Source organism: Armigeres subalbatus, chromosome 3, assembly GCF_024139115.2.
Source record: "Armigeres subalbatus isolate Guangzhou_Male chromosome 3, GZ_Asu_2, whole genome shotgun sequence".
Classification (NCBI taxonomy): Eukaryota; Metazoa; Arthropoda; class Insecta; order Diptera; family Culicidae; genus Armigeres; species Armigeres subalbatus.
The window spans coordinates 417,623,972-417,649,531 of NC_085141.1; the positions used below are offsets into that span (position 1 = coordinate 417,623,972).

The 25,560-nt window shown below is 37.0% G+C and overlaps 1 protein-coding gene and 1 pseudogene across 2 annotated transcripts in view; one reads left to right on the top strand and one right to left on the bottom strand.

The window, feature by feature from the left end:
- LOC134227291 (centrosomal protein of 135 kDa-like) overlaps positions 1-25,560 on the top strand; it is a 135,450-nt gene that overhangs the window by 22,759 nt on the left and 87,131 nt on the right. The gene's annotated exons all lie outside the window — the stretch shown is intronic.
- LOC134227296 (luciferin sulfotransferase-like) lies at positions 5,972-10,147 on the bottom strand (annotated as a pseudogene).

Below are 25,560 nucleotides of genomic sequence, written 5' to 3' on the forward strand. Positions count from 1 at the left end.
CAATCTGCTATCCTTGCACCCGAGAATCTACTACCAACAATTCAGGAATCTTACAGGAAAAACTTTAACGAGACCGGACACTTCGTAATTACACAATTACAAGTTGAAGACGTTACAAACAAAAAGAACGACAAGACGCCATAATCAATAAAGAACACGAACGTGCTCATCGTGGTGTGAACGAAGTAGAAAACCAAATTAAACGTAGTTATTTTTTCCCTAAAATGACCTCGAAAATCAAAATAGTAACTAAAACTTGTAAAATTTGCAACACCCACAAGTATGAAAGGAAGCCTTATAACATAAAGCTTTCTCCGAGACCAATTTGCGACAGACCCTTCGATAGAATACATATGGACATTTTCCAAATAGACAAACACAATTTCCTATCCTTTGTAGACTCATTTTCCAAACACGCTCAAATGATCCCAATGCAGACGAAAAACTTGATCGACGTTAAGAACGCCCTTGCACAATATTTTACATCGTTCGGCATACCCAGACAAATCATTACGGATCACGAAACTACTTTCAGATCCATTGATCTCAAAAACTATTTAGACCATTTGCACATAGAATTGAAATACGCGTCATGCTCTGAATCAAACGGACAAGTAGAGAAACCCACTCAACGATTATTGAAATAGTAAACACCAACAAATACAAATTTCCAGATCTTAGTACTACAGCTATCGTTCTGTTAGCCATTTCCCTTTATAACTCTTCAGTTCACTCAGTTACTAAGTTTACCCCAAATGAAATAATATTCAATAATAACAATATTGGAGAGCCAAATTCAATTCGCAATAATTCAGAAGAACTATTTGAAAAAGTTAAAGCTAACTTAGAGAAAGGTAAACAAGTTCAGGTTAATAGGAACCAGAATAGGGAAGACCCACCAGAAATTTCAGAAAACCAAGATGTAGGGTTACTGCTCCTGGACTTCATCTCATAGCTCCGATATTGGTCCTACGAAAAACAAAGCAATGAAAAGGTATTTGATTTGTTTATTATTTTTGTGATTTTTTTCAGCAGTGAGCACGCATGTTAGCAAAAAGAAGCGACGAAATTGGTGCCGTATTTCTTTGTTTCACGATGAGATGAATATATGTTCAGTGAGATTGAAAACGGAACAGTTCCCCTATTTTTGATTCCAAATATTAGAAAGAAATTGGATCCTAGAGCAAAAGCCACGACAGCACACGATATAAAGGAAAAAACTTTTAAAAATAACAGAAACGTGAAAAGACATAAAAGTAAAATCAAGCGTATTAGGAAATAAAACTTATAATCCGATTCTTCTTTTTCTGATTTCGTTACAGCATTCGAGCGTTAGTCACCTCTAATTATTCAGAAGACACAAAGTAGAAATGTACACGAAGTTAATATTATTTTCGATTATTTTGAATGCGAATTGTCAGCACTTGGAAATCAAAAATTTAAATCATGATCCTCTTTTATTGCTACATGTTCGAAATTGTTATATTCAAACAGGCATTGTTAAAGTAATACATCCGATAAATTTGACTGTGTTAGAAGAAAACGTGAATTTATTCTTAGATATCTCAAGGAAAATAGATAGAACCCTTCCAATGTCGAATTTAATTGCGCGGAAAAGTAGGCAACTGTTAGACAACTTATATCAGCTAAAACCCCTGCAGAAAACTCGCAGACAGAAGAGATGGGACTCCGTCGGGACAGCTTGGAAGTGGATCGCAGGTAGCCAACACCTTCAACGAGTTAATCAACGAGACCAACAAGCAGATACAGATCAACCATGTTATAAACGAAAGGATTACGAAAATCTCGGACACAGTGAATACATTGATCGATCATCATACAACTTTGAACACCATACTACTGAAGGATATAGACGCAATAATCTTACTTCTATCCATGGACGCAACAAACAATATTCTCGAAGACATCGAAGACGCCATTCTACGAGCCCGAGTTTCATTACCGAACAGCAAGCTACTAACAATCAAGGAAATTTTTTTGATAGAATCTATTCTCAACAAGCAAGGAATTGCGACAAGGTTTCCTGAAGACGCACTTAACTATGCCACCCCGAAAATAGCCAGTACCAATGAGATGATGCTCTACATTCTAGAACTTCCACAGACGAATGGAGATTGTAAGATTTTCGAAATTTTACCATTGATCACAAATAACACGGTTCTAACGAACACCCCCAACTACGTGATCAAGTCTAACAAGAAGCTTTTTACAACAAACCATCCAGAAAACGCTGTTCAGCAACTACACGAAGCAAAACCATTCATCGACTCTTGTGTATACCCGATAATTATGGGAATGGTAAGCCATTGCAACGCAACAACTACAAATCAAACGAATCTTCAACTCTTATCAGGAAATAGAGTACTCGTAAACAACGCAGTGAACCTGAATTTAACCACGAATTGCGGACCGCATGATAGAGCATTAACAGGAAATTATCTTATAGTTTTCATCAATTGCACCATCAAAATTGACAACCAGACATTCATCTCCAAAGAGATAAACAGCTATACAAATCAATTGGAAGGAATACTCCTCGGACCGCTTATCAACAAAACAATCATCAATCAATTAAACTTTACAATGTTAACATGGGAAACACTAAGGAACAGAAAACGGATTGATCACGTACAACTCAAACAGTTTAAACACAGGAGATGGCTTTTTGGACTCTTCAGTGGTATTTCAACCACCACTGTTTTAATATTGGCAATAGCAATTATCTGTCTTTACAGGAAACGAGTCGTCTTTAAGATTCATTACCCTCACACCAACGACAAAGCAACCAGAATTGAGAAAACTTCTAAGAATTCTACAAAATTGTCCGAGGACGTCCAATCTTACCCCCCGGAGGAGTTACGCGTGAACCTTTCCGATCAACCAGCAAGGTCAGCATAACCGCCCTTGCTAAGACATCATCGCGCCACCGAGTCACCACGCCACCAAGTCACCGTTGTTACCAAGTGTAGTCAGCAGTTTTGGAGGAGTTCGACCCCGTTGGCCAGGTATTGCAGCGTAGACAGATTTAATTAATAAATAGGGTTCGATCAGAAGACGGACAGTCAGTCTTTATTCAGAGTAGGAAGTGTTAGTTACAATTAGATCTTAAGTAGTGAAACCATATTAATGTAATTAAAAGTGAATAAAGTTATTTTTTTTATAATAAACAGTCTGTGAGACTTATAATTATATGTTCAACAAAACCGTAAGTAAGCAGTGACGTAAGGCGTATGACATGTGGCGTGTATTAAGGCGTGACGTGAATTTGGAAAGGTTGAACGGGATTATGAACAAGGATGGTTCCGACGATTTGGTAATTTGGTCTTGACCGTTTGGTGATTTTTCGGTGACTCGTTTCTGAGGCTGGTTTCCATCTTAAGGGAGTTATGATAGTGGGGGAGTTGTGAAAGTGAAGAATGAACGATACGGTGATAGTGACCGCAATAATTTTTGGTGATCATGACAATACTATGTGCTTATCTAGACCAACATTTGAAAAGGGCGGAACAGCCAAAACGTAAACATTGCAGTTTTTCGTTTGAATGCATAGAATATGGTGCAAACTAGCCCATAGTAATGAAAAAAATAATATTTTCTTTCGGTAAAAGTTATTTTGAGATACTTGAAAAATGGCGGATTTCCATCCTGGTTATATTCACCAAACATGGTTCTTACGCTATTCTTTCAAAAGCATAGGAACTTAGCGAAATTTGTGTGAATAAGGTAGGTTTTACTCTATCCTTCATATTGAGTCAATATTTATTACATTTTCACTTATATTTGCTGTAATAATGAATATTTTAATGAGAAATATGAAGCAAGGATTTCCTACCTTTTGCGGGAGCTGTTGTTGTTACGGCGCGTACATCAGCCTGTTGAAAGGTTTATAGTGGAAATACGCCTTTCGAAAATAATCAGATGCAGGCTCCCGCGAGAGCTCTGTACCTTTAAATTTTTGTTCAATGTGTACACTGGAATAGCATAGAAGTGATTAGATACCACGTTTGTTTCCATTAAACCCTAATAATGCATAAAAATCATAATTAAATAAATTTTATTAATTTCTGTTTTTGGTTCCTTACTGGAAACCTAACAAAAGCGCATTTTCGTTATGAAACCTAAAAAATGTATATTAATAGCTGTTTTGCGCATATGTAACATGAAACTATTTGGAAGCAAATCTACTTCAGTCAGGTCATGTAAAATGAAACATTAGCATCATTACTAATGCCTTTCAGTGAGTGGATCAGTACATATACCGAGTTGAGGGCCTTGTAGTTGAGGGCCTTGAGGCAAGCTTTAAGACCAATTATTTGAGAGACGTTCTTTAAGAATCAGTCACCCCCAGAAGTGATTCACCATATGCTGTTTATATTAGTTTAATTTGAATTAGTAAAATCGATTGTAAAACGATATAAAAACTCAAAGGTGCAGCCCAATGGGGTTGTACGCAAAGGTGATGCAGAACCATGTATGTAATGAGTATTATTTGTATTTAAGTTTGTGTGTCTTTAGTACAATGATATTTTACTCTTCTCAAAGTCTCAGCATTAACCCTCGGTATCGTTGCGTTTGAATTTTCTACAGCAACCACTTTCAACAACCGTAATCAATGCTGAAGGTTTACGGATGAGGATTAGAACTAAACTTATTGTTGCATTAATTTGACTTCAAGGCGATGCACTTATAGGTTTGGTTGATTCACCGAAACCCATTGCGAAACTGTTAGCAAATTATCAATTGTAAACAATTTTCAATATATTTTATTTAATACATTGGATGTGAAGAATTGACTCTTGATCGAATGGTCCAAGAAAATAAGGAATCCCTCGAGAAACGGCTGAGATATTAACATTCAAGTCTATCATATTTTCGCGATGTTTTTCAATTTTTCGCAATAATAAAATGTACCCCAATATAGAAAATACAGACTTGGCCCCAAATCAAACCTGTTTTTCTCATAATCTATGATGAAAAGCTTGTTTTAATTGGTTTATTTCTTGAGAATAACGTGCCACGCCTTTCAAGCTCCTCAGAAATTACCTAAAAGTAGGCAATTTATTAGTGAAACGTTGGGCGGAACAACATAGGCAGTTGGTAACAGGACTAATTTCCATGGCGTATTTCCAATAAGAATTCGATTTTGGGCGTAGTGCATGTAATTTCCATTTCTGAAGCTAATATACACTTAGCTGCATATTTTGGCACAACACATCGAAGAGAAAGGTAGTTTTCATCTATAATATGCAAAAAGTTCAATTTTTTTTGAATATTCACTAAATAGGAATTGATTTACAAGCTCGAAACTTGGAGAGCAATTTTCTCGGTTTCATGTTAATGGAATTCCGCCCTTTTCAAATGTTGGTCTAGTTATAATGATGGGGGTGGGCTGTTATACAAATTCTTGTTTTCATCAACACGGCCCACAACAGTGACCACATGAGCAACATCGCTTAGGGACGTCTGTGTGACGATGAAAAACGGGAGGCTCATAGAAGCCAATATGGGCGGGGTACGGTGTAGATTAATAGAAAGGGGACAGCTGCCATTGTAACCACAAAAAAAAAAATGAATTCACAGCCTCATTTCTGTTGATGTATACGGGAAATGCTTAGAATAAATCGAGACTCCAAACCGTATATCAGAGCTTAAAAACGCAAATGAATAATCCATCAGAACGAAAATTTAGTGAGAATAATTTTACATCTGTTAAATTATACGTCCCCGAAGCAAATTTTCGAATGCAGACCGCTGAAAGTCAGTTCTTCATGGTGTCGTGTTACGCTGGAATGTGTCAAACAGGTATACATAATTTAAGGGGCGATACACGAATTAAGTAGAATTTTATTTTCAAACATTTTTTTTATATGCTGTAAGATCTTACATAGTTAGAGCAGGCTTTTCAGGGAAATTCTTCCAAATGAGTCTATTTATTATCAGATTATGCATGTTTGTTTTTTATAGATGTTGTGCTTACATTTCGCTAATGTAGATATAGCATATCTAGAAAGGATAATCACAACCCATGTTTTGGATTAGTTTTTTCTCGAACTCACTAAATCGGTTGATATAATCCTCGCTCATATCGTTCTTGTATGCTCCGATTTTTCCATTTCGAATGAACCTGAAAATTTATATTTGTATAGTAGGGTAAAACGACATATTATGGAGGGGTTAAGCACCGTGTCAAAACAAAATTGATTTTGAAAATTCTTCAAAAATTACCTGTTGGTCGTTTTCCACATTGAATGGATATAATAGGATGCTCGTTAACTATAGTTTCGTAAATATTACGTCAATTGTGCTAAACTTATGTTATGCTGAACTTAGCACAATAAAAACAAACTACCGCAATAATAGGACGCAGTTGCCTATCGTTGCTTTAAGGTCAGTCCTATTGTTACGGTATTGCATGTAATTCTTATGTAGAGCGATACCGCAACAATAGCAATAAAGCAATAATAGGCTCAAAGGATTCAAATTTTTAACGAAAAATGTTGATTTTTCATCATTTTGAACGGAATTTTGTCAAACAAAAGCTGTTCTAGTCGTTAATTCGAAACGTTTTAGCGTACCCACAATTGTTTTGAATGCTATCATATCCAGAATAGACTACATCAACAATTTCGCAACATTAGGACATACCACAACGATAGGACGTTTTACCCCATTAGAGCTGATATGATAATTATGTATTGGGTAGAGCATTATAAGTATTGCAGGCAAATGAAGAAGAAAAAAAACTAGTTGTTTAATCTTAGTATTCTGAAAATGAGATGTCTTTCTATGATAACATAAACCAACTTTTATATGCCAAAACGGCGGCAAGCGCCTACAAAAATAACACATTTTTCTGAAAAATATACACTAGATTTTGTTTTTACGCGATTTACATTTTCTCAATTTTCCACTCATCCTAAATGTTTAACGTATATTAATTATCATGTGATTTTTCTTTGATTTATTCTGGATTTATTGAAACATGTTGCGAAGAGTTTGGTGGCAAATTGAAGTCACACGGTCAAAAATGCGAGCGAAAAAAAAAATCGTGTAAAAACAAAATCCTGTGTATATAGCTCCATTTTTCTGTCCAAGCTTTTTTAGCAGATTTAATTGATTGCAAATCGTATCGGATATCCCTTAACACTATAATCAAGTATCCTACAACAAATGTACGTATGAATTGATATGAAATGATTTCCGTTTTTCTTGTACGAACAAAATATCAGCGTTCGTTTAACAGATTAAATCGATCACAAATCGTATCGGGTATCCCTTAACTCCATAAATGAGGATATTCTGCAAGAAATGAACGTATGAATTGATATAAAATGACTTCAGCCGCATGGTGCGGTTTAGTAGAACCCCGAGGCTGAAAAATGGGATTTTTTTTGTTGGGGCTTGGTATGATTTGGCAAAACCTAGGCCATGTGTGCAAAATTTATTTGCCGTACAAACAGCACCTGCTATCACTGCAACAATTCACTGGCTAAATTTTCAAAAATATCAAAGTAGCTTTTTACTGGAGGTAGGTATTATGGTGGTTCAAAAAATTGATTTTGCTCTGATCTGATTCTTTATCATGTTCTGAGTATCCCCTAAAAATTTGAGCTCATTCGGATTAAAACTGATTTAGCACAAGCCGTTTCAAGTTTGCATTCAAATTAGTATGGGGAAATTTATTTTTTCATTATACCGATAATGACACTTCCCCATTAAGCGCAGGTTAAAAGAAAACCTGTATAGCTAAAAGGAGTGCTCAAGAGCTTTCACCCTGTGAGAACTGTATCTTAATAAATCGTTCCAATAATTAGTAATTGAATTTAATCTAAACCGTAGTTTTCTGGAGCTAATTGCGCAACTCTTCAACAGGCAACATTGCTGCTCGTGGCGCGAAAGATAGCACACACAAATTTAGGCTACTATGTTGCACTGCACATTTCAGTGATGCCCTCAAAGAAGTTTAACGATCATGATTAAATCAACATGCGGTTTTCGTTGGGTGAAAGCTGTTGAGTATTCCTTTCAGCTATGTAGGGTTTCTTTTAACCTGCGCTTAATGGATAAACGTCATTAACAGTATAATGAAAAAATAAATTTCCCCATACTAATTTGCATGCAAACTTGAAACGGCTTGTGCTAAATTAGTTTTAATCCAAATGAGCTCAAATTTTCAGAGGACACTCAGAACTTGGTAAAGAATCAGATGAGCACTGTGGAGCAAAATCGATTTTTTGAACCACCCTAGTAGGTATGTTTAGGCGCTTATTTTTTGGTTGCGACTAAAAATAAGCGAAGGAGTCGTTTTTTTCATGTGCGGTACAAAAATATTTCTCATACAGATGTATAAAATTTATTCCCAGCTATTTAGCTCGTGTAATCAGCAATGCAACGCTTCGCGCGTTTCATATAAGAAGGCTTGTTATCTTATGTGTCTATCTGGCGCTCATATTTATTTGGCTTGCACCGTCGAAATGTATGGCGAAGCCTAGCAAAGTCGGACAAATATCTAAACGAAAAGATAACGAAAATTAACTGGTGGAATTAAATGGACAGTACTTAATTCGTCTTAGACGGTTGAATACATTCCACTAAAAGAGCTTAATATATTTTTCGGACAAATAGTAATTATACCTGACAATATTTATATTCAGGCGAAAAAAAAATTATCTTGTCTAGAGATAAAAGCAAATCAATGGAGAAGAAACCTACATGAATGCAGTAAGTGCAGTAAGATTTAGTGTCACACGACTGCAAATTGAATTAAATATGAAAGTAGTCAATGAATCTCACCTGAATTCGTTGTCATCATTCTTTCGCCGCTCTTCGCTATAATTAGTTTTTCTTGCCCACTCCACGAGTGCATCCATATTACAGGATTTGTTTGCTGAAAAATTGATACTATGGTCCTTATAATTCAAACTATAGTCACTTTCCTGAAAATCTGGCGAAAACATATTAATCAATCATCACTGTTACATTTTTTTTCAAACTTGAATGCTGGTACTTATGAAAACTTTAAACTTCTCTAAACATCGACTATTTGACTTTATAACGGTATGCTCGAATTTGATTTCTAAAACGACTGTTAAATTGGATCCGCCAGACTATAGTAAATTGACTATAACATCAACCGGTTTGGTTGCAAACCTCGCATTGAATCTACGGAAAGATGTGTTTCCAAGGCTCTAGTTTCCTCATCCGTCAATGTTTTGCCCAAAAATGTAGACACCTGAATAATGACTCTTTTTAGATTCCGCTTCATCTGCTCATATGTTATAAACAAAACGTTATCTTCGTTCCTTAACTTCCAATAATCCTGGACGTGTCCACCGAAAGGAGCATAGATCAAGTTATCCTCCAAGAAGGCATCGAAAAAGTGATCCCTTGGTCCATCGTAGCCAACAATGCTACGATAATGATGGTAGAAGGATGTTGCTGTATCCTTAGGGTTCCGCGAAACGTAGATGATTTTCGGTTTAATTGTCCATATTTGATCTGGAAGCAACAAGGCCGGTAGATGCGATTTTATATGACGTGGTCGTTCCAACTGTTCCACGGCAGTAACCGAATCACCCCCGATCAGAGATAATGCTCCTGTTAGCCTATCGTAGTGAATATGTGAATAAACGGTTCTCATAGTTGTCCTCATATTAGACCTTACTCAAGAAAAGGAAATCGTTCCTCTAATGATAGGTTCCTGGCCGCTTCGTAGTTCAAATCATTGTTCAACAACCAAACCATTTCCTGCGTCCATGTGGTACCACACTTGGGGAATGATATCACCCACACATCATCTTCATACACTTGAAAGTTCTTAATCCTTTTGGCTAACGGAAGGTATGTCTCAATCATTACAGCATATCGATCTACACCATCTTTTAAGCTATCCGGGACTTTTTCCGGTAGTCCATCGGATAAGTCACTCTATAATGGTTCTCCGTTCCCGGACATTCGATGCGGTTTAAAACTACAGAGTTGATTTTTTCAAAGTCAAACATTCTTGCTCGGTACTACTGAGATTAAGGCGCGATGCTAGATTGATACTGTGCATTTTGTGCGAGGTGAGCTCTAGAAATATATTAGCTTTTCAAAACGGTTAGCAAACAAGTATTTGCTTGTGGTGCATATCAACATGTACTTGCGGTAGGAAGCGTTAACTATATAATTGCGTTCAACAATCCAATGGTACTTGACCCGCTGATAGAAGAGATAGCGTTATGCGTTAGAAAAAATTGCCGATTGAATAAATGGGGTTTCACACGATCGTGGTATATGCCACAGGCAGAGATATGACTAGATGAGAATGCAATAGACCAAGGACATTTGCATCGCTGGTTTGCAAATGTTCTGGTATTGGCGGTGGCAATTTTACAGACACTTGTAAATTAACTTTAGTCGTCTCTGTTTGAATGACAACCAGAGAGTGTAATTACTTCGGTACAGTGTGTTTTAACACAAAATTGAGAATTTTGTTTGTTTGTTGAAAAATATACTAAGAATTAATTTAATTTTTACATTAATTTTTTTTTGGTTCGATGGTTCTTCCAAATTCGAGTGAAAAAGTCTGCACAGTATCTAAGAAGTGATTCATTCAGCGGCGCTTTTGTGATGTTTGTAAAAAATCTTTTCCAAAAGTTGGTTTGGAAGCAGGTTTGAACCCTAACCCGTGGCTACGCAACTACCTGCAATAGTTGTAGGGGAAGGGGGGGGGGCAATATGCCCTAGCTAAGCATAGACTGCTTTTATGCCTTAGCTATAACGATTTTCATGGGTGTTTCTACCTCACGCAACAGTTAAACAATATTGCTAGCTGATGCCATATTGAAATTAGAAAAAATCTCAATCATATTGATAATATTCACATTTCAAAAAAGTGGTGATATTCTGTTGCCGGAAAACTCATGAGGCAAAACGCCTTTTAGCTAGCAGCTCCTAGGGAACAAAGCACCACGCGTCGTCGGATCAGCTTTCTGGTATGGATAGTGCGTGGAGACGCAAGTACATTGTATGTTGGTGCTGCTAGGGCGTTTTACCTCGCCAAAATATTAGATGTTTCTTCAAAATGTGTAAATTTTTGTTTTTTCGACCTTCCCATACACTATTTTGAAACTTTTTTCGCCTAACCTACATAATTTTAGATCTAGTTTTGTTATGGCCATCTAAATGACGGCAAATATGACGGAAACCACAAAAGGCGTTTTGCCTCGGGGGGGCGTTTTGGGGCCTCTTCCCCTATATGTAATGAATTATAAACAAAAGTTGTACGCGCATAAAAAGTATTGTAGGAATAAGCATCGCAGTTGATTATGATAAAAAAAAATACGGTCGGAAAGTTGGAAAATTGTTTGCAACGGTTTCATGAGTTCTTAAGAAAGCCATCAAGCTCAAACTGAAATCGATCTAGAGTGCGACGCTGCAATCAACTAGGGGAAAGTGGGGAAAGATCGCCATATGGGGCAAGACAGCCAACGTTGATTATGTCTTAAGTGATAATGCTCACATTATTATTACGAGGGATGGTGGATAGTGTGCTATTGTAAGAAGTGGATGTGATAGTGGATCATGATACGAGTTTGTAGATTTTGTGAGTGACGTTTATGGTTTGATGAATAGACATTCGTATTGGCGTATTGCGCTGACTAAGCTGAAACAATAAGAAATCAAATTTCCGACCGGAATTCAATTGATCAAGACCCGTACGCGCCGACGAGAATGTAAATTCAAGTACAGGAATTGTTTGCTGCATGGGACGCATATCGTTGTTTCAACAAACGGGCCAGTGTTTGCTTGAAGAAATTTTCCTTGTTGCAGTTTGGTTTTTCATCAATGACAACTGTTGTGCCTATCAAGTTAACCGTACGCGTGGACCAGTAATCAGCGGCTGATTCGAGTACAAAAACTGATCGCTGCATGGGGCGCATACCGTTGTCACCGCGCTAGTTTTAATCCGTGTTGCAGTTCGGCTGAGATCGAACCATATTTTCATTTTGTCCACTATATAGGGGTAACGGCTCAAACCTTGGCCCATTATGCTACGGTTGGGCACATTTATCGTTATAAATCTTCATATATTGCATTTCCAACCAGAATTATTCCACCAGCCGGCTTGCTTACATTTGGTTTTGACGCCAAATATCAAAAAACGACGATGAATGTCCGCAATATCTCATTTAAACCAGCGAAAGTGTCGAGAGAAATGGACAAAACTTCGGCATCCTTGTCCCTATCAGGTGGATAATTTTTCAGCCCACTTGGGACGAGTGATTGCCCGAATAAAAAATATTATAGAAAAACAATATAATTTATTGTAACATTACTATAAAACACGATAAAGTTACAATAAATTTTAATGTAAATGAAATAATAGAAATACATTAGAATGTATTGTTATGAACCATTCATTAAATTGTAAATGAAGTTTCCGCATTAGAACGTACGGGTTGTTAAGTATCGTAACTATACAAAATCTGAGATTTTTTCATACACTTTTTTTTGTCAAACAATGGAGTGTATCGTAAATATATTGTTGAAATATGCGAAGAAAACCGTTCAAATTACATTAGGTTGAATTGTATTTTTATAGTAAAACAATACGATATTGGATTTCTTAATTATGACGGCTTTACCGTTCAAAAATGAAGTTTTAAGAAAAATAATGCATATTTGCGGCAATGGGATAAATATCGTTATATTGCTTATATGCAATTTGAACAAAATCTTCAGAAGTTATCAATGATTAAAATTTATGTAATAAAATGTTCTAAAAACAATTGGAAGTATTGTTACATTAGAAAACAATGTTGACGTATTATATCCACGGTGTTGATACAATATGGACAACCATCAAGAAACAATATATCCTATTGTATACCGTAGAGCATATGGTAATTCAATTGTTTACACTGTTGAGCCTATGGTACACTTTTATCCGGGTGTTGATTTCGAACATACGAGAGATGAAGATGGGTTGCTGTTTATCCAGCTTTTTACGAGTCGGTGTCATAATACTTTGAATCACCCCTTTTGACACATGCTGTGTCCACTATAATATTTATAGATGGGTCTTAGCAATCGGTGATTCATTGAATTTTTTGTAAACATTATTCAATTGTCATAATTCTACTTGGATTTCGAGCACATCTTCAAACCTTGGTTTAACATTTTATCCATCAAAATATATTATTAATTTGCACTTCTTTTAGGTATCCGAGATAATATAAGCTTGGCTGGCGTTTGGATAAATGTTTATTTAGCTAACCTCAAGGCTTCCCTGCATTATTTCTATAATAAAGGACACGAGCGTTACTATCAATATTTTGTAAAATCTGTGATTTTGGGGCTTCAAAATGTTACTCGGATATCGCGATGCTAATTCATCTATCGCACAGATTAGTGAATGACATAATTGTTGTAGTTATCTCATCTAACATACAAAGTGCCTACCAGAATGATCGTCTTGAAGCCTCGCGTCTCCAAGCTAAATTAACCGACAAAATGCAATATGTACAATATGTACCGCCATTGGCGTAAATAAGGGGGGGCTAGGGGGGGCTTAGCTCTCCCTAGAAAAAAATTAGCCCCCCCTAGGATTTTATAAGTTAGTTAGCAGTGATATCAGTTTTCAACATATAGCATAATGAATTACCGAAAAAGTGTGAAGACAAAAGATTATTATTATTATTATTAAAATCTTTATTAAAGAGGTTTTTAGCCCAAGGCTAGTTCACCTCCGAAAGACAAAAGAGTTATCTCTCATATTCACTCTATCATATTTAATGAAATGAGTGGAAGAAAAATTAGCTTGTTTCTGAATTCTGAGAAAGATTCCCATCAGCATCCGAGAAGGATTCTCATCAGAATCCGAGAAGAATTCTCACTTCAACCTCTAAAGAATTCTTTTCGGATTCATCGAAGTATTCCAATCGTAATCCAGAAGAAATCCTACTGGATTCTTTCCAGTATTGTTAAGCAATACCCTTGGGAATCTGTGAAAAATACCCTTTAAAATTCATGGAGGATTTGCTTTAGAATCTCTCGTTGATTTGCTCCGGAATATTTCCGTTGATTTTAAGATTGATTTAGGAATTCCTTGACAAATCAGAATCCATCGGCGATTTGCTTCGTAATCCTTTGAAGATTTAATTCGAAGTCTCTCGACGTTTTGCAAATGATCTGCGCTGGGATCTCTAGACGATAAGGAATCCGGCTGACGATTAGCTTCGAAATCCCGCGAAGAATTGCTTCAGAACCATTCGACGTTTCGTTTCGGAATTCATCGACGGATTGCTTAAGGTGATTATACAATCAAGCCATTTCAATTTCAAATTCACCACACGGTTTTCTACTCCTTTTATCAAAAGTTCAAAACCAGCGTAATATTTTTTGTACAATGCTGAAAATAAAGTCGATTGCTTAGCATGAGTAATCAAACGATCTACAGATGTTGTGATCCCCATGGGCGTTGTTGTTCTCTCAATTCGTGCTCTTGAAAAATCACTAGAAAAAGCACGTGGTTTCCAAGATGGCCGATTTGTGGCTTTGTTGTATAACCACCTTAAGAATTTCTCAGAGATTTTGTTCAGAGTCCCTTAACGAATTTTTTTGGAACCATTCGACGATTTGCTTCGAAATCCTTTGATGATTTGCATCGGAATCCCTCAAAGATTTTCTCCAACATCCTTGGGGGATTCCCCTCGGGATCGCTGGAGGATTCTTTTCGAAATAACTGAAGGATTAATTCGGAGTCGCTCGATGATTTGCTTCGAAGTCCTTCGACGGATTGCTTCGGAATCCTTCGACGATATGTGTCTTCATCCCTGGAACATTGCTCATGAAATACCTGGAACCATCATATTGAAATTCCTGGAGGGTTTTCGACAAAAGCCCTGGAATATCCCCCTTCAAATTCTTGAAATATTCCCGTCGAAATTCTTGGTGGATTCCCTTTATGATCCCTGGAGGCTCCCATCGGTATTCTTGAAGCATCCCTGTCGAAATATCTAGAGATTCCTATCGGAGTCCCTGGAACATTCCAGTCAGGATCACTAAAGGATTCTCATCAGAATTCTTGGAAGATTCTCGGCGGAATCCATGGAAAGTTGCACTATTTTTTTTTTCATTTGAGATAGATAGACTATTTATGAAGTATGCAAATATATTTATCCACTGCCTGACGCTAGTCGATCGCAATTAAACATAGACTGTGAGTTGTGCTCACACGTGCACACGTGCACGTGCTTGAGAAAAGAGAATAATATGAATGAGTGTGATTGATCCGCAATTGCCTTAGGTGAATGGACTGCATTTGTCACATTACCACTGATAATTTGATGAGGTGTTAAAATGTTCGAAAATTTTTGAAAAGAGGGTCAATTTCGAGAAAAAAATATAAAGGGGCTATAGCCCCCCCTAGGCATCGGAGGTAGTTAAGCCAATGTGTACCGCTATTTTACAAGCATTCTAAGCTGTTGAAACAGTGACCCATTGTCACCACCGACGACGGTAGCTGCGAAGGGCTTCGTCGTAAAGAGCCGACACGGGAGTTTCGGCTTGTTCCTAGAGCCAAAGAAGACGTTTCATGGCACAGGCCAACCAGACGAACTCTGAATTTTGAACACCAAAGTTGATACCAATGAAATTTCGTAAAGGTTACTGACACCATTCAGCGTGGCATTAAGGCTATTCATAAAATGAAATCCCTAAAAAAGAAAATTAATTAGCAATATATACAGGTATTGAAGAAAATTAATTTCCTTGTTGTTTAAAAATAAACAACATGCAAAATCTCGATGGTAACGGGGAGATCAAAACTCTACTTCAAGGCTACCAAGATATTATTCAAATTTTAGTTCACAGAATATGTCAAATTCGATTCACCCCTTGTTAGTTTATGGCTAGCGTAAAAAGCTGGATAGTACCAGTCATTTTGCTTGCGTTGAATAAAGGCAGCATGCAAACAAACAGAGAAAATCAAATCATCTTATTGAGCGTGAATTCTAATTGGTTGCATGTAAAATACTACCACACTGATTGCGAGTGTGCGTTTCAGATTCCCCCAATAGCACGCTTACCAAGGACATGCTAACGAAAATACTATTATATGAATCACTTATTTCCCAAATATTGACCATATTTGCAAGTGAAGAAGTTTAGAAAAATGAAAACTGTATTAAAAACTGCAATTGCAAAAAGGCTACATGTTGTAGCCCTCATTTTGTGCCTTCAAACAAATTGCATACGTTAATTATTGTCTGCCGCATAATTTTGAGATTTACTGCTAGTTGAAATCATGGCAGTTGTGTTGCTTTCGCTCTCGCGATACTCTTAAAGAAACTTTTTTCCAAAACGTAAACAATGCTTTAGGTGGGGATGATGCATAACGCTCTACTGAAGAAAGCCAATTGCAAAACTTATTCTAGGCAATTCCTTGCTTTGTACTGTGCATAAATAGTTATAACTGTGCCAACTATCTGATATTATTACCAGAGTGTAAAATAATCGAAAATTTTTGGTGAAGTCCATTTTTCTTCATTTGTCAGATCACTTCCGACACATTCATAGTCGGCTCTGGACAGTCAATATTCAGTTGAATATTAGTCATTGAATATTTATGCACATTTTACAAATTGATAAATTATCTGAAATCTGAACATGTTTCAAATGAGTAAAGTAATGTATCACATAGAACTGAATCCGATTTTCATCCGCGAGGCACTTTCGACGGTAAACATCAACATAAACAATGCTAATTATGTTTTTTTCTGCACATAGTAAACACACTCAGTGACAGTCGAATGAATGAGTTCGTGGAGTAGTCGTCTGACTATGTCATTCTATGTTTTGAATATTCATGCGATGTTTGTCAATATTCGGACTGAAGTTGCTTCATGAAGATGAATATTTTAAGCTCTGATTATTACACAATTATTCATAAATACAATTATTGGATGCTTGTTTTTAACTCTGCCTGCAATGAAGTTTCATGATTGGTACGTGCGTTTGATTCCACTCCTCTCTATATCGATCAGCTGTTGTGAATCCTCTCAAAACTCTCACGTGTTTCAACTTCCCGAGTTGAGAGAATACTTATTCGGTATTATTTTACAGATCAAAATACTTTTTGCAAGCAATAATAAATCTAAATTATGCATAATGCATCATGATGAAGGTATTTGTCAAGTAATTTGACTTGAAATTATTCCCATGAAATGACGTTGAAAGTTTATCTAATGAAACATACGATCCATTGTATCTTTCCATTATTAAATGATAAATGGATTCGTGCGAAGATGATAAAACTAAATATTCTTACACTAATTGAATCATTTATTTGCGAAATTATGAAGAAAATGTTGTATCGAACCACGAAAGGTTGATGCTTGAATCGCTTTTGCTTGAATCGTGTTTGAAAGCCGTAAGGTAGGCAATTATTTTTGGTATGTTCTGCGAAAGAAAGCGATTATATCGTGATTCCAGAAAAGCATCATGAAGGCCCATTTACAAACTACAAGACGATTTAGTTTGTGGGAAGGTACTTGTCTGAGCGTTAAGCCCCAAACGCAATATAACGGAACGGCGACGGAAACGGCAAATTTGACAGAAAATATATGGGCTAACTGTCAAATTTTCCGTTTCCGTCGCCGTTCCGTTGTATTGCGTTTGGGGCTTTAAGGACTTTATAAATTTCAGAAACCTACCATACATGAAGCATTACTAGAGGCTTGGTGTGGGTTGAGTTTAGCGTTATGTTCAGGGATGCACTGCTGGCGAACATGAGTCGATCCACGATTGTTCGTCCCACCGCTTTGTTATTGAACAAGTGAATCGTAGCATGCGGTTGTTCGTAGCCTCTGGAGAGTAAGGTACCTCATCCGACAAAGTTGTTCGGGATTCAAAACAAAGACGAATAAACTTGCTCTCCATGCGCTAGCGACTAAGGTTTGTGGGAGAGTGTAACACTCAGCGATTAACTAGAATCGCGATTGTCTTACGCGTAAGTTGTAACAAGAGAGGAGTAAGCTTGTTCGCTGTTGAAATAAGAGAGCGACAAAGATGATAAGCTGGCGATATAGAGTGTATGGTGCGGGTGGGTTTTATTTCATTTAGTGTGGTTTAAAAGCGCATTAATCGATTTCAACTAAATTTAACCTACATATTCTCTATATCACGAAGCTAATCATTTCTGTTTTAGAAAATAGGAAAAAATATATGGGTAGTGGATTTTTTTAGAAAACCAATGATTCAGTATTGCTTTTAAAAGCATTTGTAGATTTCAATCATATTTGGAATACATCATTAATATCAAGAGGTCGATTATTCAGGGGTCGAGTGGGTTTTTTAGTAGATGGAGAGGGTATGAATGAGGAGTTCATTTAGTTGAGTGGGAGCGGTTTTTCGAAAATGAATATGTTATTCGGTATCACTTCCAAGCACATGAATCTATTTCAACCAGCTAGATTTGTATTACATTCAGGAATTGGAATGGTCATTTATAAAAAAGGAGAAGATAAATCACACACACATAAACACACACATACACACACGCGCGCGCGCGCGATTGGCATATAATACTATGGGTCTCCGGGCCTTCTAGTAAAAGTTTGTTTTTGGAGTCAACATAAAGCCTTCACATATAGGTACTTTTGTCAATCATTGTATAAGCCAAGGTACTAGACTAAAAACTGTGTCCCATTCCAAGACTTCGAGGACTCAAGGAGTGTATATTAATCCTCCTTGCAATGTCAATCCCAACTATTAATCCATCTTTACTTTCCCGTTCTATGGCTTAAATGTGGAGTCAAGTTGAGCATTGATATCCATAATAATTTTTAACGACACTGCACAGTAGGCCTGGCTGCTTTTATGTTTGAACTGCATTTATGATGTATACCGTGGGACATCGAAATCCGTACAGTTAAGCACCTTAGTATATGAAAAAGTCATTAGAAAATAGGAATCGAATGTAAATAAAACGTTTGTCATCAACACAGGAGCATGAAGGCTTCTACTTTTGAAGTGTTTGACATTTACTCATTAAAAACTACGAAAAACATGATAAAATAAATTAAATCAACTACTCCTGACTCGAAATCCGTCCACTGTGGACGGATTACGAATCAAAGGATCAAAATCCGTACAGCTATTTTTCAACTAAATATTTAAATAGAAACAGTCTGATTGACTAAACTACCACTGTGAATAGTTCGATACGCACCTTGAGAAGCGATCCCTTCGATTTGTATTCTGCTTATCCCATGTAATGATTCGTAATTAGCTATTAAAACACTTTTGGTGCAATTATGCTCTACCCGAAAACAAAATGGCGGCACAAACTCAGCGTTTGGTGGGGGGAGATTTGTTTTTGATTTTTGTTGTTTTAATTTGTAAGCCTTCTTTCCAATTCTATGCCTTAAAAGCTTACTGCTAAGAATCTGGACAGGATCAAATTAATTATTTCTACATTAATTACCTTTAACCCCCTTTAAGTTATTGATATCTCATAAGGTGGACGGATTTCGGTGCTGTACGGATTTCGGTCCCGCACGGTATACTTCAACATTAATAATGACAAGAAAAGTGATAGATGTCGTCGAATCTATCACTTTCCAGGATTCTTTCACGAACTGGCTTTGTATGTGTAGACTAGACAAGGCTAGACTAGAACATATAGCCTTTACGTATACTTTGTATACGAAAAAGGCAACAATTCTAAATCCGAAACGTTTACAACAGGACCAGTACCTGTCAAAAATATAAGGTTAGGTTCATCACGCGCAATAACCTATCGAAGAAATTAATGTACCCCTAAAAAATCTGCATCAGATGGAAAACTGAAAAAAAAACTTTTACCTAATTTTCCCGTAGATTTCTCATTCTACGTGATTATTAGGTATATTCTAACTGAGTTGTCAGGCAGAATTTACTGGACACGTAAGTTTCACGTGAATTTTTTAAGCATTTGCAGTGAAATGTAGCTGAAAATTCAGATAGAAACATCGTTCAGATTATTTGAAGTGCACAGTAGGGAAAGAGATGGTTTGGTTTCACATTACAATTCAAACCGGATGTATTTATTCATGAACTGGACTTTCGAAATTCACAACTGGCGCCAATCTTTAAATGATTATTCAACTAACAGTGCTTCATTTTCGCGTCGATGATCATGTGGTCTACATGCAGGCCTATTGATCCCGACGTCCTTGGTTCGAACTCACTTCACTTTTTTTTTAAATCATTTTCATAAGACAACATAATGAAACTCTTTTCTTGGGGCAAATTTTCATAAGACGTTTGATTAAAATTATTAAGTCCTTTTACCTCAGTGTTAATTTTATAACCGAACCAGCACCTGGAGTGCAATATTATATTCAACCAGAATCCGACTCAAACTGGAAATATTTTAAATATTCAAACACAAGTCAATCCCTTGACATCCGAATACAAATCCAGTTGGGGGTCTCCAGTCAGCCTGCTAGCAAAGACGTAGGATTTCCAATCCGATGATAGTTAGTTCGATTTTCGGTTTGGCCTGGATGTTTATGGATGTTTACGGGTGGAAATTCAATACAATCTGTTACCACCACAGGCTTGTCATCTAATTTTGTATCATGTTCTGAGTGTCCTCCGAAAATTTACCTGCATTTGGATAAAACTGATTTATTACAAGACGTTTTAAGTTTGTACGCAAATTAGTATGAGGAAAATTATTTCTCCATTTTATACTGATTATGGCTCTTCCCCATTTAGCGCAGGTTAAAAGAAAATCTACATAGGGAAGATCCATTCCCCCTCCCCCTCTAAGCGTTACGTAATTTGTCGACGCTCCCATGGCTAAACGGAGTACTCACGAGCTTCCACTCAACGAAAACCGCGTCTTGATTAATCGCCCCAATAATTAGTACCTTATCGATTTTAATAGAGGTTGAGTATCTTTAGTCATGATATCCTATACTGCCGTGAATCGCATATATGTCCCATCTTTGCTGGGTTTCCTATTCATATGGGACAAATATGCGATTCACGGCAGTATAGGTCATGATCGCTAAACTCCTTTGAGAGCATCACTGATACGTGCAGTGCAACATAGTAGTCTGAAATTGTCTGTGCTATCTTTCACGCCAGGAGCAGCATTGTTACTTGATGAGTAGTTACGCAATTAGCTCCAAAAAATATCATTACATTAAATTCGATTACCGTTATACTACTCATATTCAGAACACTTTCAATTAAAATATTTTTATTGACCAATTGTTTCTATCGGGTAGCGCAAGAATAGAGAACATATATACGCGCTTGATGATTATATTTTATTGATTGTAACTATCAATGCTGAATAATTTTATTCTGTCAAAAACTGTCTCAAATGCCGAACACTATGATTCGAATTCCAAACATTACCTTAAATACACTAAATTGCAAAATTTCATTGTTATCACATTATATGACGATTCTAAAGTCCTCAATCTGTACGCCTGGCGTGAAAAATTGTTTATTTATGCAATATATATATAGATCTCCATGTAATGATTGTTCGGAATATGAGTTTGTTCGGGATTTGAGTCAAAACGGTACTAACAAATCACGAACAAATCACGAAATCCAAATCATTTCAATTATATGGGTGTATTTGTCAATTGTTTCAGAGAATCATTTTTGTTCTTCTGATTAATCGTTCTTTTTCTTCGTTTTCTTTTTCATCTTCAATGGCTCTAAATTCCATCTGGAGCTTAGGCCGCTTTTCAACTTGGTGTTCTAGTAGGATTTCCTCAGTTATTAATTGAAAGATTTTCTTTGCCCGCCAATGTATGAGCATGTATCGGGGAAGAAGAATGATACAAACCATTGCAAAAAAGGTTACGAGATTTGAATGTAATTGAAATGCGTTCAAAAATCATACGTTACGAAATTACCCACTTATTCCATCCATAATCGTCTTCAGAAAATAAAGAATATATACCCAATTTAGTTGAAATCCACCCATGGGTGTAGGAGGAAATAATGAATACATGTTCCTTATTTTTTTGCAATCGACCCAAGTATTCCCTCCCTCTTTACCGAATGACCTATGAACCCCTAAACGTAATTCAGCGGAATTTGACAAAAAATATATGGACTAAGTATCAAATCTGCCATTTCCGTCGCCGTTCCGCTGTATTGGGAGCCTCTAATCCCATTCATAAGTTGTTCCATTAACAATGAATGTGTATTCCAAATTAGGTAAAAATCGAATCATGCATTCAGAAGTTACAGTGTATTTTATGGGATTTCCCAAATGTACTAATCATCAAAAGCTGCGCTTGTTCGTAAAATGAACAAGACGGGATTGCCTTTAGTCGCTAACTGTAACACTCTCCGACAAACGTTTACTCCCTACGTATAAAACTAAGCGAACAAGGCTGAATCGCTGGAGACCACGACAAAGGATTAATCTTGTTTGTAACAACTTATGACTAAACGACTCTAGGAGGTAGGAGAGTCGGTCACATGGCATGATTAACGTTGCTCTCGTACGTTTTGTTCTCTCTCTGTTACGCTTAGCGAGTAACTGGTGGTCGCATATCAGAACGAACACAAGCTACTCTGGTGGACCGTCACTCTCTTGTTCTTTGTCGCTAGAAGCGATTTCTTAGCATCCCTGGTTATGTTATTTGCGAATGAAACTTAACCGCTGAGTGGATTAACCTGTTTTTACAAAAAAAATCTTAGCAAACTAATCGAAACCATCGGATATTCCATCTGCAGCTTTCGGTTATTTTCTCCAGTACGGGTTATTGGTGAGAATGTTTTGATTTTAGAGTTTCACCTATACTAACGTAGTGCTACAAATCGAAAGCGCATGCCACCATTTGGCTACGGGTGCCCCCAGTATTGTCCAAAAATGTTTTGGTTAATTATGTCGCTATATTAATGGAAATTGTGAAATAAAAATGATAGCTGATATAGTGTGGTTGTTATCCATTCATCTGATGTGCGAAAGCAGGTATGTTCATTCATAAAACTCTTTTATTGGGCAAAAGAAAAACTGTAGCACAGCCAGCCTGCATAAGTCAACGAAACATGGCTGCTAAAAAAACCGAGTCAAAGTGATTTTTCACGCAATATAATTGCTTTTAATAGTTTCAGAAGTGTATAAATCTAGAGTTATGAGGCAGATATATGTTTGATACACTTTTTTAAAGAAGCAATGGTTAATATCTCCCTACAAATCGACGTATTATCGCTGAAATATTGATTAATTTGCGTGATGAGCCAATGTTACATCCAGGGCCAACATTACCGCCGGTTACCCTATTTATATCTATTACTTATATCTAATAATGAATATGTATTATTTATGTCCGCCATTTTATCGCCTCCTACGTCTGTGAAAGCTGTTTCGGTTCCGAGCGCTTTCTTAAGCAGAGATAGGACTATTATGAAATAAAAACACTTGTAAGGATGTGGCCAGGTGTGTTGAGAAAATCGAGTTCGCCTAAATGTAGATTTTAGCGGAATCTACAATGACCGTGGATAAGTTTATCTCTGCAATTCCATCTACGATTTGTGCAAGGGTTCGTGCTATGCTATTATTATTACGAGGGATGGTTAACTTAACACTAATGTAAAAGAACTATACAACTAAAAAACGCACTATGACTACCTCACTTGTTCTTGAAATATTGGTTTTAAGATGGTTTAGTTGAAAGTCTAAGTTTCTTATAATTTTGTATTTAGTGCAAGAAATATGTCACCCGTTCTAAAAACAAAAACACACTTTTGATATATTTTTCGCCCAATATGGTAAATATAGGCATTACAAAAACATCTTTTATCTTCTATCCTCTTCTTTCTGTTTAGTTATCGATCAACTCAGTGTAACTTCTAAACCCCTCGGCCGATTTCAACCAAATTTGGAACAAACATTCTTTATATTGATTAGACGACTATAGTGGGTTAGGGATAGGAAAGGGGAGGGTATGGGGAGAGGTATTATTTAGTTATCGATCAACTCAAACCTTCATCGAAATCATGGTTTGCCCAGTCATACGATGGTGAAAGGTGAACGAAGTAGTTTGTTTCTGCCGTGCAGTGATAAATTATAATTAATTTGCGTGTGAAATAGTGATAGTGCCGCGGGAAATTACATTTCTTTGTGCGCCCAATAGTGCTTTCCAACGAAATAACCAAAAGACAGATCGTTTCTGCTGGTTATTTTCGTTTAATTTTGGATTTTTCTGCCCCAGCTGGCGGCCGGTAAATTTTTGCACGTTTTATTGTTTCTTTGTGTCTTGTGTCGTCTGCATGGTACCGTTTGCTGGCTGTGTTAGGCATAGGCGAGATGGTTGAGTGCAGTGAGTGTGGCATGGGGGTCCTGCCTAGTGATTTGCCGATGAGTTGTTCTGGTTGTGGACAGCCCGGTGGCATCCCTATCTCACACAATAGGTTTGTTTTGCAGCCAACATTACGCAACCGTATCCCACTGACAGTTCTGTATCCCAATGGAAATCAAATGTGATGTTTGTAAACAAAACACATACTATCATGAATTTTATATTGAGATGTTGGCTGCAAAAACATGGCGTCGTGCCACCGACCTAGTTGTGGATGCGCTAAAGTGTACCACTACAAGTGCACTTCCATGACGAAACCATTGGCAAAGCTAGTCACGGAGAACGTAAATGTAGTATTCAAGTGCGACAGTTGTTTATCAAGCCAGTGTTGTGGCGAGCAAAATGTATTGATCTCGAACGTCCAAAAGTTCGAAGAGGAGATGAAGAAGATCTCTTCTGTCTCTGATACGATCGGTGGCATTCGAGATCACATTACTGCTCAGATGAACATCGCGTTACAAGCCGGGATGGAACAATTGGGGAGAAATGTACAAAATGCACTAGACGGTGCAATTATTGGTTTTCGGGATTTAATTAATAAAGAGTTGGAAAATATGAAGGGTTCATTTTTTCAATTTAGTGCGAATAACAAGTTAGTTGCAATGAATGTGAATCAAGGTACATCTCTACCGACTACGGAGTCGACCCAAAATCCCAGGGGTAAAAAACGAAAGGTTCAAGAAGACGCTACCGATGCGCTCGAAAATGGTTGTGATGAGAGAATTAGCTTCGCGGATGTAGTGAAACACAGTTCTGGGAGTAAAAACAAGATCAACAAAGAAAGGAAAATTAGTACAAATGAAGTAAAAGTAACTCGTAAGGCTCGCCCGGTCATTGTGATAAAACCGAAAGAGTCCAATCAGAGTAACGATGATACTCGGAAGTTTTTGAACAAAAAACTGGATCCAAAAACACACAAAATCAGTAACTTTAGGAACGGTAAAAACGGCTCTATTTTTGCTGAGTGTGCAACAGGTTACAATATCAATGTTGTGAAAGATGGCATTCAAAGCGATTTGGGTAAAAGCTACAACGCTGTTGACCCCTCATCGGTGCCACGACTTAAAGTAATGGGTATGTGTGATCAATTTTCCTCAGGTGAATTCATTCAGATTTTGAAAGATCAGAATGAAGACATCGCAATTAATGATGTAAAAGTAATCAGAAT